Source organism: Pseudonaja textilis, chromosome 5, assembly GCF_049901715.1.
Source record: "Pseudonaja textilis isolate UNSWEBS1 chromosome 5, rPseTex1.2, whole genome shotgun sequence".
NCBI lineage: Eukaryota > Metazoa > Chordata > Lepidosauria > Squamata > Elapidae > Pseudonaja > Pseudonaja textilis.
In genome coordinates, this window is record NC_141994.1 from 31,378,650 (window position 1) to 31,396,915 (window position 18,266).

The window sequence follows — 18,266 nt, forward strand, 5'->3', positions numbered from 1 at the left end:
CCCACCCAGTTGGATTTTTATATTTGGACTTGAGTCCTTTGATGCAAGAATAAGACTACTTTTTTCCTTCCCTTCTCCCTTTGTTTTACCTTTTTAGCAAGGAGAACATACAGATTTCTGTCTTTTTAAATTTTTTCCTATTTTTTTTATTTTTTCATCCTTTTTCCATTTTATATATTTTTTCTTTTCTTCCTACATAATTGGAACCAACTGGATTAAGGTATTTAAGTGCCTGAAGATTTTTTTCCTTCCCTTCCCTTTTTTATTTTTATCTTTTGCTTTTATTTTATTTTATTTTATTTTTTTGGAGTGGCAGTTGGCTGCTCTTGCTTTTTCTTCTTAATTTTCCTATTAAGTATTCTAAGATGAGCAGAAAGATACAAGCCTCAGCTTCTTCAATCCCGACTTCTTCCTCCTCACCATCTGGAGGACAACGATCAATACAGGTGATGTTATAACAAGAGAAGGAGAAAGAAGTGACACTGCAGATGATTATGCAAGGAAATCAAAAGATACAAGTAAAAACAGATAATATTGAAAAGGGAACAGAGGATATTGAGCAAAGAACTGAAAAGACAGATGAGAAAATTGAAAATATTCAACAGGTGATGATGCAATGCGGGGAAAGAATCAAGAAAATTGAAAAACAAGATGTACAAAGAGATAAGAAGATTGGAGATATGGATACCTGATTGAGTGAAATGGAAAGAGACAAGGGCAGATCTCTGCAATCATTGGGATGGGAAATTGATAGATCAGAATTCTATCTTAGATTTCAAAATATAGAAGAAGAAAAGGGTGAAAAACTTGCTGAAATGATGACAGAAATCCTGGCAGAAGCATTAGAGGTAACTAAAGAGATGATGATGGATGGAATGGATGAGTTTTTTTGTGTTTATACAAGATATGCGATGAGAAATAAACTGCCAAGAGAAGTTCATATCAGATTTACTAAGAAAATAATTAAATCACAAATACTGCAGGCAGCAAGAGAAAAAACACTTAAGTACAAAGATAAAGAAATAGTGGTACTGAAACAGGTACCAAGAAGAGTGAGAGAGATAAGAAGAGAATATTTATTTTTGACCAAAGAGTTACTTAAGAGAGGAATAAATTACAGATGGCTGATACCCAAAGGTCTCGTGTTTACCTGGCAGGAACAAAGACACAGAATTGATACAGTTGAAAAAGCTGAGTTTTTCTATCTGGAATATTTTAGAGGAAGGGAGGAAGATACAAGAAAAGAAGAGTTGTTAATTGAATTTCAAGAGGAATGTACAGCAATAATTGAAAAAGAAGAAGGAGCCATAGGTGGTGTAGCCAGAGAACAACGAGAACCAAGATCTACTAGAGCAACAAATCCCTCTTATAAAGTCTACAATGGATGAGGGAAAACTGATTACAATTAATATAAATGGGCTTAATTCAGCTATTAAAAGAAGAAAAATATTTCATAAGTTAGAGAAATTAAAATTTGATGTAATCTTCCTACAAGAAGTACATATTAGAAAACAACATGATTATATATTGAAACAACAAAAATTAGGGAAATTATTTACAGGGTTGACACACTGTAAAAAGAGAGGAGTGGTGTTATACATTAGAGATGCAATCCCTGCAGAACAAATATATACAAACGATGATGGAAGGATTTTGATGGTGGAGATAATGGACAATAATCTAAAGACACTTTTAATAGCAATTTATGCCCCAAATGATAATCAATAAGATTTTTACAGGAAATTACATAAGAAAATAATTGAACTGAACTATGCTAATATCTGTCTGATGGGAGATTTCAATGCAATAATAAATGACAAATTGGATTACAAAAAACAGCAAAGAAAACTAGAAAGACATTGCCAAAATCCTTCTTTCGAATGGTAGATGAGATAAACTTAAAAGATGCATGGAGAGAGAGAAATGCGGAAAATAAACAATATACCTTTTATTCAAATAGACATGCATCATGGTCTAGAATAGATATGATATGGATATCAACAGAATTGCTTTCTAACATACAAGACATTGAAATAGAAGCAAGTACCTGGGCAGATCACAATCCAATAACACTTGTATGGAAAGGACAAAAAAGGAGATCTAGATGGACTTTAAATAACACGATATTAAAGGAAAAAGACTTTAAACAGAAAATTGAGAGAGAATTGACTTTTTTCTTTAAAGAAAATACAAAAGAGGATACATCATTACAGAACCTCTGGGACACGATGAAGGCTTATACAAGAGATTTGATAATGGACTGTACAAGGAAAAGAAACAGAAAACAGAAAAAAATCCTTAAAATATTGGAAGATGACTACAAGAAGTTGGAAAAAGAACTACAGAAATCACCACAAAAAAAGGACATTAAAATTAAAATGAACGTAACTAAGCATAAAATGGGCTAATGGAAAAAGAAGAAATAGCACAAAAAATTAAAAATGCTAAGCAGAACTATTTTGAAGATGCAAACAAACCAGGCAGATGACTAGCATATAAATTGAGAAAGGAAAGAGACTCGAGAAGAATAAATCAATTGATAAACAAACAAGGACATGTATGCTATGGAAATGCAGAGAAGAAAAAAATTATTCAAGATTACTATGGAAAACTGTACCATCAAGAGAATGTTCAGGAAACAAGAATTCAACAATACTTACGGGAAGCAAATTTGCCCCAGATACCCCAAGATATTGAAACAATGTTAGAAAGTAATATAACAATGATGGAATTAACAGAAGCTTTAGAAAAGCAAAACATTGGGAAAGCACCAGGACCGGATGGTTTGCCAGTGGAATTTTATAAGACATTCCAGGAAACATTGAATCTTCACTTATTAGAAATTATGAATGAAGTTAAGACAAAGAAGAGAATACCCGAAACATTGTCAGAAGCATATATCACACTTGTACTGAAGGAGGACGCAGACCCACAGCAAGTTAAAAATTACAGACCTATCATTATTAAATTCAGATAATAAAATTTTTGCTTCAATTCTGGCAGAAAGACTGAAAAGATACTTAAACAATTTTATTCATCCTGATCAAAATGAATTTTTGCCGAAGAGACAGATTAAAGATAATATGAGAATAATTTTAGATACACTGGAATACTATGAGGCACATCCTGAAAAACAAATGGCTCTGATGTTTATAGATGCACAAAAAGCCTTTGATAATGTGAATTGGTGTTTTATGCTGTTACAATTGGACCAAATGGGCTTCGGTAAAAAATTTACTCAAGCCATCGAAATAATATATCATAAACAAACTGCAAAGGTTATGATAAATGGAGAGTTAACAGATTTATAGATATAAGAAAAGGGACCAGACAAGGCTGTCCACTGTCACCTCTGTTGTTTGTGTTAACACTGGAAGTGCTGAATAGGAACATCAGAGAAGAAAAGGAAATAAAAGGAATAAAAATTTAAAAAGAAGAGTATAAATTACAAGCCTTTGCAGATGACCTGGTATTTATATTAGAGGATCCATTGGAGTCTGCACCTAAACTGATAGAAAAGATAGAAGAGTATGCGAAAGTAGCAGGTTTGAACATAAATAAAGATAAAACAAAGATTTTAGCAAAGAACATGTTAGCAAGACGAAAGAAAGAATTGGAGGAAGTTTTGGGGATCCAGGTCACAAACAAGGTTAAGTATTTAGGGATACATATAACACCAAAGTGCAGCACACTTAAGGAGGACAATTATCTTAAACTTAAACAACAGATTGCGACAGATTTGATAAAATGGGGAAATTTACAATTATCACTGATTGGGAGAATATCTAGAATTAAGATGAATGTATTGCCCAGAATCTTATACTTATTCCAGACAATTCCAATCAGATTAGGGAAATAATTTTTTGAAAATTTAAACAAAATAGTGCTAAAATACATTTGGCAGGAGAAGAAAGTGAGAATAAAACTTAAATTGCTACAAGATGCAAGAATAAGAGGAGGATTTGCTTTGCCCACTTGGGAATTATACTACCAAACGACAAGTCTGATGTGGGTAAAGGAGTGGATAACACTAAGGAATACTAGACTTTTGAATTTAGAAGGATATGATCTACTGTTAGGGTGGCATGCCTTCCTCTGGTATAAGGGAACTAAAACACAGGGGTATTTTAGAAGGTATTATATTCGAGAAGCATTGTTTCTAAACTGGGAGAAGATAAAAAAACAATATTATTAAAAAATTCTGCTATGGTTATCTACTATTGAAGCTTTTTCCTATCCAATAATATATAAAAAGGAACAAACAGTTAGATATGGTGAGATATTGAATGAAATGGGTGAACTTAAATCTATGCAAGCGTTGGAAGAACAAATTGTAAAAATGAATTGGTTTTCATATTTGCAAATACAATCTAGATTTGATAAAGATGTTAAAACAGAAGGTATCAATGATAAGTTGACTCATTTAGATAAAATTTTGACAGGGACTAATGAAAAAGTAATAAAAAAAACTTTATGGATATTTGCTAGAGTTTAAATTAGAGGAAGAACAAGTAAAAGAAACAATGATTGCGTGGGGGAAAAATTTCAGATATGGGATTGATTTAGATAAATGGCAAAAATTGTGGTCTCAAAATTATAAAATGACAATGTCAACTGCATATAAAGAAAATTTGTATAAGATGTTTTACAGGTGGCACTTACCCCCAACGAGAATTGCGAGGATGTTCAAGAATAAATCGGATAAATGTTGCAAATGTCATCAGATACCTGGTTCATATTACCACATGTGATGGACATGCTCAGATGCAAAAAGATATTGGACTATAATCCACACATGGTTGGAAAAAATGACAAAACAACACACAGACTCTAAACCTGATATATTTTTATTGGGAATTATACCAGAAATATATTGTAAAGAATTAAAATATTTGATTGTAAATGTTTTAACAGTGGCTAGAATTGTATATGCTAAGAATTGAAAAAATGAAAAAATACCTATGCAGGAGGAAATTATTAAGAAAATCATGGACTGTTCCGAAATGAGTAAATTGACATTTGAAATTAGAGAACAAGAGGATAAACAATTTTATATGATATGGGATTTATTTTATCAGTAGTTAGATAAAAAGACATGGTAAAGAAATGGATTAGTAAGCCTTACAATAAAAGTTAATAGACTGATAAAGAATACAATATAAAATATATAACCATTGGATGAATGTATAACATTAAATCATAATGAAAATTAGAATATCTCGTATAAAATGATGGAAAAATAGTCAAATGAATGTTTAATAATTGATATTATATAAGCACAAGCTAGACCGATAAGGTGAGAATTTATATAACTTGTGAGTAATGGTTAAAAAAGGATAGCACAAAAGATTATAACCAACCGACACACTGTATGTATACAATTGAAAGAGGGTTTTATGTTTTTATGTTTTGTTTGTATGTTTGTTGTAAAAAATAAAAACTTTGTAAAAAAAAATTTGCTTGTGTGAGTCTGCACTGATTAACAGAAACTTCAGTCCGAAGGGAGGTTCAACTGTGCTTAAAAACAGAGCCGAAGATCTAAAGACTAGCTAGAAAGCAAGAAATGCAATGACTTCCTGCTTCCTAGCTATCTAAATCTCTCGGCACAGCAGAATACCTGATGGTCGGAAAAAGGAAAAATAGCAATTTATCAGGCAAGTTTGCCAGATAAGGAGTGAGTTGGTGGGGAGGGTTCCTGTGGGCCATGTGGGTGGCGCAGCCTTGTTTTTTTGTGCAGCCTGGATTAATTGTTTTGGGAGGTACTCTAGGGGTGAGATTTCTCTCCGGCCCACCAAAATTTTCTCATGGCCCACCAGTGGGCTGCAGCCCGGTGGTTGGCGACCACTCCATTAGACTATGATATCCAACTACACAAGGGATACTGCTAGTTGAAGGTGGTGGGCACTGAAGTCCAGCATAATGGTAAAGGATGTTGACTGTTGTTTATTCAGTAATATCTAAAAGACTACAAGCTACCACTCTTTGTCCGAAACAAAAACTTAAAGAGAGAAATAATCCAACCTTGCTGACCCTCAACATTTCTAATAAGATGGCAGAGGAAAAGACTACAACTTAGTATATAATTTCTATTTGTAAATTTATTAGTTTTGTGTGTATGTGTGTGTGTTGTTTAGATTTAATATAGTCATCCAATGTTCCTTCCTATTGTGGTTTATTGTAGCTTTATATCACTTAGGTGAAATTTAATCCCTTTTGTTGTGAGATTTTGTGAAATAAAAATAGCTAATTTAAAAAACAATTAAATTAGCATCACAGTGACAGTCTCCTGTCATTGCAATTATGGTAATCAAAATAATAGATTTTTAACTGCTGACAAATGCAATATCTCCATTTATTTCACTTCCAAGGACATTTTTAAATGACAGATACATTCCTATAGCTTAATCTAGAAGAACATTTTCTTTATAGCTGGACTTGGATTTTTTAAAAAATCCCATCATTTCTAAGAACAAACTTATTTAGTTTAAATTAAAGTTGACATGAAACCTGAAATAGAATGATAGTGGAAGATTTTCTTTTGATTCCGAGAGGATCCATATTATCAATTTTGATTTGGTAAATCAATTCTGATAACTTTCACCAATATGTCATGCCAAAATTTGATCTCTTGCATTTTTAATACACCATTGCTTAGAAACACCTTTTCCTACTTATTCTTTGCTTATTGAATAAAATTTTATCCTTAGGGCAACAATTTAAGGCATCTTATTTTTTAGTGAGACACATATTCCTACAAAAGGAAACATGTAAATTGGTTGCTGTGTGCATTTTACAAGCCCAGAGAAAATTGCATTTCAAAAACAGTATGCATCCAATTATAAAGAAATGACTTACAACAAGATGGCAATAAGTGCTGGGGCCATAAAGACAACCTCAATTAAAAGTTACAATGAGAAAGATACACCATAATATACATTAATTGCCTTTTCAAAATCTTAAACAGAGTGGAATAGAAGACATTATTATCATTTCGTAAAGATTAATGAATCTCCCCCCCCCCAAAAAAAGACACATGTTTGATCAATAGCATTCTGACCTAAGAGTAAGAGGTGGACACATTTCAATTCACACACATTTTCTAAATGGTCTGCTTTAGAAAATTCCTTTTACTGTAGTCTTCTCTGTCCTGAAGCAAGTTTATCTGCTCTCATGCTTTAGAAGCCTTTTTTAACACAGCATTTCAATTTTTAAGATAGGTCCTTATTTCCAGATTTTCAGAATAAGTGTTTAAAAATGAGAAAACATTTTCCATTCCACTATTACAATTTTTCAGCATGTCATATTTTCTTCATTGTTAGGAATGTCCTGTATATTGCTCCAGGTCCTGTCAACCAAGGATTATTGGCTGGTGGGGACAAGGAAACATTCTTTTTCTGTCATAGTGCCTGCCTTCTGGAACCTCTCCTTCCTGAAATTAGGATAACCCTGGCTCATCTTCTATATCATCTTGATGATCAGGTTTTGTGCCCTCCCTGGGATGTGTGAAGAATCCCATTTCCTAGCTATGTTGACAACAATAGATTATAATACCTCTTGGCTGCTATTTGTTATGTAATTTATTTTTTGTAGTGTATTTTAACTCTTTTAATTGTTTTTATGATTGTTCACCCTCTAGAGTCACTGGTTTGAGGTGAGTGGTTATACAAATTATTAATTCAGATAACAGATGTAGAAATTACACTAATTATATAATGGACTGCCAGATAAATTATTAGTTTAGAACTGTTTCTCAACCGTGTCAGCTTTAAGATGTGTGAAATTCAATTCCCAGAATTCTCACTGGGGAATTCTGGGAGTTACATTGTTGTTATTTTAAATTTATTGACTTCCTAAATTCCAGTGAAGTCTACACATCTTAAAGATGTCAAAGATGAGAAACATTATTTTAGGGGAACAGTATTAATCTGGAATGAAATACAATTTTGCCATTTGATCACAAAACACAAAGCTGAGTCCAGTCAGTGGCCATTGTATCCATTTTCAAAATGAATTACAAATTAGAGAACAACTTATATAATAATCATATATTAACCTTCAGCATTAATTTAGAAAAGTTATTTTTTTCAAGAAGCTGGAGACATGTAATATTTGTATGCTTTTAAAAATATTTGTGTATTTACTTGAAGCTTAGCTTTGTTATGTTTTCACAGCAGAAAAAAATAAGAGCTTTTTGATACCTTAGGCAAGAAATATAATATGACATAAATTTATTTCATGATACGTTAGTATAAGTGATAAAAGATTATTTCCACAGAGTATCTTGCAATATTAATGATGGACATTAAGTTGCAAGAAGCAGTAAATTTCTTTTAAATGCAGGTTTTTTTTATTGCAGAGATTCAGTTATGAACAACTCTGATCATACTTACTGCATAATAAAAATACTGTAGGCTTAGATCATTCATTCTTAAGTACTTGCTTTCCAAACCCTTACATAAAAGTTGTTAATAACTACATTGTGCATTCTCATTTCAGGTTTACAATTCCGTTTTTCAGAATGATTCAATAAGATTACATTATATAAATGATTAAGGAGTCATTGTCTTTAATAATTATCAATGTGTGTTTTGGCTGGTAATTCATATATCTAAAAAGGTAACAAAATGGAAATAAAGTTAAGTGAACCATCTCTTAGGTACCTGACTAAAATCCCATCAATATTGAAATTCTGTACTCTGTAGCAACTGAATGTTTCGAGCCGTTTTTAATGTCAACTTGAGTGCAATGTCCACAGAACATTTATTAACTGGGTAAAATTGGTTCTTTTCAGATGAGGTTCATCCAACATTTTTAATACAGAAGTAGGATAATAATATTTTAAATAAACAGATGTTGTCTATTCTAAGCGGAACAAGAATGTATGGCCATTACTTGAGCTTCCCCAAAGCTGACTAGAGTAGCTCTCACCGCTTGATGCTTCTACAGATATTACAAAAATCCATGAACTATCTTGGGGTAGAAATATCTAGGATTCTATCTTGCTCTAATAATTAACACTGGAAGACTTCAAGCATATCATGCACACTGTAGAATGACCAACCTGAAGGAACCTAGGCATCCAAAGGAGCATGCTTGCTTTCATCAGGATGAGTACCATACCCAAAAACTGATTCAGAGACATTAAATTGACTCAGTGAAGGGCATTGAAGCTAAAAATTAAGTCCCATAAAGAGAAAATGAAGGCATTAAATATGCTTAATTTCGAGGAAAGATGATGGAATGGGGATATATGACACCAGACTTCAAGATCTCACGTAAAAGCAGCCAAACCATATTCTTTCTCCTTCAAGAGCACAGGACTATAAATTAGGGATGTAAGTTACAGGAAGGCAGCTTTTAATTGAATTTTAATTGAAAGTTTATTTTAACTGAAAGAGTTTGACGGTTAATGAGTTAGAGAGAGATGGTTGGCTCACTATCACTGTGTTCAGAGACCCTAGACATTTATCTGCTGAGCTTGTTTTCATATGGATTGGGATTACTGCACTAAGGAGAGGGTTGCACTTGATGGCTATGAGGACTCTTTTAATATTAAGATTCTATATTAAACAATGGTTGTATTCCTGTGCTATTCAGAGAACAGCAATTATACTGTCTTCAGTTGTTACATGACACTAAACTACTTGCAGGGTTCTAATTTTTGGCAATTTTCACTAAAATAATTTGAAATTCATGAATTTCCCAGTTGTTTAAGAGGATAGCCCTAAAAAATTAAATTTGAATGCCCTTCTTTTATTCTCTTTTGATCAGCTTGAGTTACTATGAGTTTCATCAACTCATGTTTTCTTGCTTATTGAATATTATATCTGACAGCTTAATTAAACGATCTGTTATGTGTTAGGTGATGCAATACTAAAAATTTAGAGGGCAAAAATAGAAGACATTATATTAAACGACGCTACAAGAAGAACACCATTTGAAAAGCAGCCTTATACTATGTCAAGGCCATCATAAAATTAAACACATTGTACTTATACAGTTACAGAACACAGTCATTATAAATTGATCCACATTTAGAAAATGTTAGGAAAATATTTAAAATCTCAAAATTATGAAAAATACTGTATTTCATCTAACATAAGACATCCATAAATCAAAGAGGTTCTTTTAAAATTATGCTTGCAAAAGCTAAATTGGTGTTCCTACACTCCCTCTACAGGTAGAAACAAAAATATTTCATCATGAAAAATAAGAATTTATCTCTGATTTTTGTTAGTTTCAAATATAAACAAATAAGTAATGTTCTTTTTTTTCTAAGAAACTTCAAAAGGCATTTGAATGCAAAAGAATGCAAACTATACTTGAACATATCTACTAAGATGTTATGTGAATACAGCTAGAATTCTAGGCTGTGATTTCATTACTGAAAGGATCTGCCCTTGGCATTTGGTAATAAATTGGAGAAGCAAATTCATAGCTCATTTTAATGACATATTTGTATGCTGAGGTTTATGCATAAGGCAACGGTTTTGTCTTCATACATTATATCTATTATTAAAGAGGATATTGAGTTAAAAACATACAATCCATGAAAACAAGCATAAAAATTTATTCACACATACCCACACATCTTTTTTTTTTAGATGTAGGCTTTTCAAATTTGTGTGTGTGCATGTACTAGTTTTTTTAATTTTGTATTTTTTTTTTTAGCTTTTAAAATTATTAACTGTTTGTATTCTACCCTTCTTATTCTGGTCTATGAGTGTGGTAAAGGATTGATTCAGCCTAAACGTTATTTTAATTAAAAACATAAAATAAAATGGATTTGCTGCATCCCCTGTATTATATGTATTTTAGAAAACTATAGTGAATTTGAATTGCTCGAAGTAATTAGAAAATTTCTTTTTAATTGAAGGGAAGGTCTTCTCCCTCTGTGAAGCATAGCAGAAATTCAGGAAGGAAAATGGCTTTAGAAAAATTGAATTCTTCAAAGGATTAGACACAATAGTTACTTATAATCTAGCATATTGTTTGTGTTTATGTCTTCAAATTGCCAAAATTCCATTCATAAATTTTGAAATAACTAAATGGCCAAATTATCATATTTATGTTTACAAATAAGATGACATTATGTAAAAGTGCTCATTTTTTAAACAGATGTGGGCTATCCTGTCAGGATAATTTGCAAGGATGACTGCAGTTATGATTAAAACATATCAAGAAGGTAGTTGAAATGGCATGATCAAAGGAGGACACAGCTTCAGCGGCACTTTCCCAGCCATCCTCCGATGTTTTTACCAGATCCACTTGCTGCTTTTCAATATTCTATTTATTTATTTTTAATCCCACCTTTACTATTTTTACAAACAATTTAAGGCAAAAAATACATCCAGCACATCTTTCTCCTCCGCACAAAATAATTCTGTGATATAAGTTGGGCTGAGAGAGAGTGACTGGTCCAAAGTCACTCGGCTGGCTTTCATGGCTTTCACAGTCTTTCACAGTCTCCCACTTTCTAGCCTGGTGCCTTAACCATTAGACCAAATTCTAGGAATATAATATAAATCAAACAAATATGCAATTAAGATCTGCATTTGCTGCTTGGTTTATCAAGAGGGGCTATCCACTACTTCGGAGTGCAGGAATGGATGGTTTTTGTCACCCACTTTGTCCCAGACTATTGTAAGTGTTGCTGTCCCTCTGAAGACAACTAAGGCCATGGAGCTTCCTTTTGATTTAGTGACAGTCCTAACTTCCAACTGGCTATAGAGTCTGGCACACACCCCTCCTCATGAAGCCAATTATTCCTGGGCTGTTCTCCGTTGGAAAATATGGTTTGATCTCCTGTTCTGAGGTGTAGTTCTTGTATATTCTGCTAGTATTTTTTTTAAAAAAAGAATGTCTGACCACTGGACTGGCTGATAAATCTGACTCAGCTTCCTGAACTTCAGGTTGGATTTTGACTTCTCCTTGACATGACTCTGTGGTTTCTTCCACTAACCCCAAACACTTCAACCTCAGGCTGTCTACTGTTGACCTCACTCCATTCCTAAGAGGCCTGTAAGGGGTGTGCGTAAGTGCACCAATGTGCCTACCGTCCCTGTCTTAATGTTCCCTTTTATCTATTTCATGTATTAATAATCATGTTTATACTTACATATATTATCAAATGCATGCTTGACAAAATAAATAAATAAAAAAAATGTTCTTGTTGAAAGTGAAATTAAGCAGGCAAACTTTCTTTCCAGGATTTGGATTTACATTCTTTTCCTCATCTGCTATTTATTTATTCAGCCATGACCTAGTAACTTTATGCTTATGTTTGAAACCTGAAACAGGGCAATGCCATTTTGTTTTCTGAGTAAAGTATATTTCCCTTGCTTCTCATCCCCACCTACTATACCTTAATGTTTCCCTTCCCTTTTCCTTCCTACCCAAATCTTTAAATTGCAATGTACACAAGTTGAAATGGAGCTACAGGCAGTCCTCAACTTACGATCACAACTGAGCCCAAAATTTCTGTTGTTGAGTGAGACATTTGTTCAGAGAATTTTGCCCCATTTTATGATATTTCTTGCCACAGTTATTAAGTGAATCACTGCAGTTGTTAAGTTAGTAACCTGGTTGTTAAGTGAATCTGGCTTCCCCCCCTTGACTGTGCTTGTCAGAAGGTCACTAAAGGAGATCACATGACCCCGGGACACTGGGGTCATAAGTATGAACCAGTTGCCAAGCACCTGAAGCATCTGAATTTTGATCACATGATCATGGGGATGTTGCAAAGATTGTTAATTGTGAAAAATGTTCATAAGTCACTTTTTTCAGTGCCATTGTAACTTTGAACGGTCACTAAATGAACTGTTGTAAGTCAAGAACTGCCTGTATAAAGTTCCAGTGAATTTTACTTTGCCTCTTATGGTCCTAGGAATGAAGGAGCAACCTCTTCATTGCACTTTAATCATTACTGTATCTAATAAAAGGAAAGGGGGATGAAAATATCTGCATTGGCGTCAAAGGGGAAGTGAAGGCACGTCCCATTCTTAGGGGAATAAGAAAGGGAGTTGAAGGCATCCATGTATGTAAATGTCTAGGAAAACTAGTCCAGGAAAGAAAAAGAAAAGAACAGACTACTGAGGAGGAAATAATCCCTAAAAGAAAAGGGGAAGCACACGGGAGACACCCACCTACCAACCACCACACACACACACACACAGGGGACAGCAAGCAAGTGGATGGAAAGAACAAGAAGCAAGAGAATTAGAACCTAGAGCAACCAATCTAGATTCAGCACTAGTCACTGCAATCTTAACTGGATATTTTAAAAATCAGCTTCAGGGAAAACCAAGAGCTGCATGGAAAAGCAGCAGCTTAGGCTGCTGTACAGAATTGACCTAAATCAGAAAAGCATGCCGTATCCTTAACTTCTTTAGCTTACCTAGAAGCATTCTTTCAGATTCCATTGGAAATGTAAGAGATATGATTAAAAACATTGGCTGCCATTTTAACAATATTATAAAGTTATCGCTTGAAAGCATAAATTATTGAAGTCAAATTTTATATTATTGCACTATAGCATTAACATTTTAGAAATAATATTTGAAAACCAATAAAAAATGAACGCTTTCCAATGGAATTCCAAACCTTATAAAAAAAAAAACTTATGAAATATTTTTATAATGAGGGGGAAGCAGGAATTTTGAAACAACTGAAACATGGTGGATGGGGAATAAAATAACATAACACAGGGTTTTTTTTTAAAAAAAAAGTATGTAGTTTTGTAGACAGAGGGCAGCATACTCAAACCAACAGTCAACAGTACTCATCTCTCCGCAGATTTAATAAAAACTACTCTTACCGATTGACGAAATTTGCATTTATGGCTTTACTATTATCTCTTTCATGGTCATGGTCTCACTAATCTGGGAATAAGCTTCAATAAATTCAGTAGGATTTATTTCTGGTAGACAAAGTTATTTATTCCCAGAAAAATATTAAGCAGCAGAAATTTGAAGCAAAATATTATTGCTACTTTCTAAAAGGAATGCAGGACGGAGAGAAACCAATTATGTGTTACAAATGACAACCATAACATTATGTCATTAATATTTATGGAAGAAAACTTGAAGAAACTAATTTTTTTTTTGCAAGTTGCATTAGCTTGCCTTTGTGAAGTCTTAGTTGTAAATTGATACTGAGTATTAATCTTGAGTATTAATGGTGCTGCTCAGTGGAACATCCTGTCCCCAGAGGTGAGCAGGTCCCCCAATCTCTTGGCTTTCTTCGAAGGGGTCAAAACTTGGCTCTGCCAGGTGGGTGAGTGGGAGGCACAGAGGACCAAGCAACCATAAAGCTAGCTAATTCTTGACAGCCTGCCCCCTGCCCCCCGCTTGTAATAATCCAATGTTAATGGCCATTTTAGGACGTTTTCCTCTTTTGATGTTTAATCATCATTACAGTATTCTATAATATTAAAATGTTAACTCTAATTTAATTTTTAATTTTAATGTTAATTTTTAATATTATTTTACTTATCGGTTATATTATATCGTACATATAATATAAATAAATAAATATTTTTTGCCTAATTGATTAAGGTAATTCAAGTTCAACCAAACTTTTAAGAGTATAACATTAGCCTCAGAATTGTTACAGAATTGTTTCTGCTTTTAGTTTCTGTTACAAAGCAGAATGTATCATACATTTTGGACTGTCAATAAAACTGGAAGAATCCTGAACCACTTAACTAAATAGTTTTGAAGTCTTGTCCTGAAAGAAATCCATATTCAACCTCTGCTGGTGGGCTGCTTGAGACACAACCTGGCAAATTTAGCCAGTGAAAAACATTTAACTTACATGCAAAGTGTATCTGTAACTGCACCTGCCTGTGTTCCACTCCAACCATTATTTTTCCGTTTCTTCTCTCTTTCTTACTGTACTTTTATTTAGTAAGAAAAGGGAAGTGTTAGTCATGACATGTAAAAGTAATTCACAATGCCTATTTGACATGCACAACCTACTGAATGTATAAGATGAAATAAATAGTTTGGGTTTCTCAGGGGATTTGTGCACACTGAATCGATATTACAAAGGACTTTTTAAATCATATGCCAACAGAGATAATGCAAATTAGCCTTAAGTGAGAACTCCAAGTAGTCGTCTATTCAATCATGCTGCTGAGCTGTATTGTTTCAGGTCTGCTTAGACATTGTTTAGCTTCAGGATCACATCTGTGTATAACATGTGCAAACAAAGAAAAATAATTATGGGGCAACTGAGAATGTGTTTAACTCATTTCTCATGGTGGAAGGTGGGATTATATGCTAATACACATTGACAATATTTTAAGTGCCCTCCAGATATGTGGACTTCAATTCCCAGAATTTTTAGCCAACATAGCTATATCTGAAAATTCTTGAATTTTTTAAACTAAGCAAGAAGTGACATGACCAGTACTTAAATGAAAGACTACAGGAAATTAAAAAATTGTGGGCTGGACTAGGAAGCTGAAGAAAAATCTTGGAACAAGGGAAAAAAAACCACTTTTAATTTGTTGAGGAGAAAAGTCCATGGATGTTTCTATGAAACCCAAGGAATTGAGCATATAACAAAAAGTTATCAATTCTAGAAACTGAGAAAACTAGAATGTCACATGCTACCTTTCCTAACAACTTAGAGTGATTTGCCTGGGACAAGTTCCTTTGACAGGCACAATTATAAATGGAAGGCTCACCAATGCTCTATACAACATACAAGTGGAACAACAGCTTTAGTGCTTATTTTGGAAAAACAGAGTAGAAATAATTGTGCCAGGGTTTTCCCTAAATTAATACATGAATCAATATGTTATATCCAGTGACAGTCTTCACTTTGGTCCGCTGCTTAAGCGGGAACCAGAGCCATCGCTGATTGGCTGGGCCTTCTTGACAGCTCGCTATAAAAGGGAACTGTCAAACAGGCTTAGCTGTCACCTGTCAGCTGGCTGCCAAGTTAGTGGCGGTATGCCCGGCTGGGTTACATTGTGGCCAATAAAGCCTGTTAACCTTTTCCACCAGCCTCTGCCTCCCCTTCCTTGTGCGCCAAACTTAAAACTGGTGATGAGGATGGGATGTTAGCAAAGTGAGGCATTTTCTGAGACAACAAAGAGAGCTGAAAAGTCACAGAGCTGAAGCACTAATAGGGTTAACAAGGCTGCCACTAAGCTAATCCCAGATGACAGCGGCACCTCCCAACTTCCCACCGTTCCACCCAGCTTCAGAAACATGGACATCATATATCAATCATTTTGGGTGCATGATGGATGACCCCAACCTGACAGATATCCCTGCGAACAGAACGAAAACTTATTTCTTAAGCTTCTGCGGAGCTATGGTCTTCGACATCACCACTGCCCTACTGGCTCCACAGATGGTGAAAGCTGTAACCTGGGAAAAGCTACAGGAGGTCCTCAGCAATCACTACACTCCCAGACCATTCCGCATCGCTTGCCACCATGCGTTTTGGAGGAGAGCCCAAGCAGAGGGAGCATCCATCAGTGAGTACATGGTGGCACTCAGATCGGCTGTCCTTCACTGCGGATTCAGAGACCAACTCGACGACATGCTACTGGATCAGCTGGTCTGTGGGGTAAGAGACCTCTGATTACAGAGGCGCCTCATAGCAAAAGCAGACCTTAATCTGAAGCAAGCGATCAAAGATGCTCAAGCCGTGGAACTGTCACATCTATCCGCGGCTGAACTCCAAAACTCAGGCAGCCTCCCAGGTGTCAAGGCAAATGCAGCAGTCCACTATGAAGACACGTTCGAAGCCAAGTACTTCGAGAGGAAAGAAGAAGTGAACCGTCTAAGAATGCCACTGATACCCCAAAGAAAAAGCAACCCAGTTGAGAGAAAACCAAGCACGCCACAAATCATCTGCCTCAGCTATGGGGGAAGCCATCTAAGAACCACCTGTCGCTTCAGAAACATGATCTGCTTGAAGTGCCAGAGGAAGGGGCACTTGGCAAGAATCTTCCAAGCTGCCAGAAATTTGAATCAGCCACCCCACAACCAAACACAGACAAGTTTTCAGATCCAAAGAGGATTGCTTTGTAGTTACCAAAGCATATTCCAGAGCTGAGTCACTACCACAATGCTTTAATATTAATAAGATTAATGTTGATCTTCTTTTAGAAGGAAAGCCATGCCACATGGAGGTGGACACTGGCTCCTCCCTCTCCATGCTGTCCTGGGACACTCTGAAGCAACTGGTTCCAGACATCACCAAGCAACAGCTGACACCCTGCAAGTTGGCTTTGAGGGACTACCAGGGCCAGACTATTCCAGTCATCAGGACAGGCAAGTTCCACATTCAATTCCATCGTTTTAATGGACTTTTACCTCTGGTAATAGTTAATGGGTGCCTGCCAAGCTTATTAGGGCTAGATTGGTTCAATTCCCTAGGATTGCAAGTAACTGGCATAAATTCCATCAATACTTCCAATTTAGAACAACTACTTACAAACTTTTCAGAAGTTTTCAACGATAAGCTTGGCTGCTATAATGGTACACCCATTACCCTAAATTTAGACCCACAGGTGGCTCCAATAAGGCTCAACCCACGAAGAATCCCATTAGCCCTACGTGCAAAAGTGGATGTCCAGCTAGACAAACTATTAGCCCAAGGGGTTCTAGAACCCATTGATTTCTCCAAATGGGAAACACCCATAGTAATACCTCTGAAACAAGATGGTTCAGTTCGCCTTTGTTCGGACTATAAATCGACCATAAACAAAGGTCTACAACCCAACGCGTACCCTGTGCCCATCATACAACACCTACTACACGCCTTGGGCAAAAGCTCCATTTTTACAAAGCTTGACATGACACAGGCTTACCAACAGTTCCCTGTAGATGACCAGACTTGCAGAAGTGCAAACCATCATAACTCACAGGGGCGCTTTTAAATGTAAATGTCTCCAATTTGGAGTTAGTGTGGCCCCTGGCATTTTCCAATCAATAATGGAGCGGTTACTTTACAACATACCAGGAGTCATCCCCTATTTTGATGACATTCTCATCACCCCAGATAGTGCACAAGAACATTTACAGCGCTTACAAAGAGTTCTCCAATGTTTTAAAGATACTGGACTCAAACTAAACAGAAAAAAATGCATTTTTGCCACTTTACAAATTGACTTTTTAGGCTATCATATTGATTCTGCAGTGATTCACCCCATTGAATCCAAAGGTAAAGCCATCCAGGATGCTCCAGCTCCTACAAATAGGACAGAGCTGCAAGCTTTTTTGGGCTTACTTAACTTTTACAGT

General features: G+C 35.1%; 1 protein-coding gene across 13 annotated transcripts in view; it reads right to left on the reverse strand.

Annotated features, from left to right (window-relative positions):
• Positions 1-18,266, reverse strand: part of GRIP1 (glutamate receptor interacting protein 1) — a 286,681-nt gene that overhangs the window by 141,593 nt on the left and 126,822 nt on the right. The gene's annotated exons all lie outside the window — the stretch shown is intronic.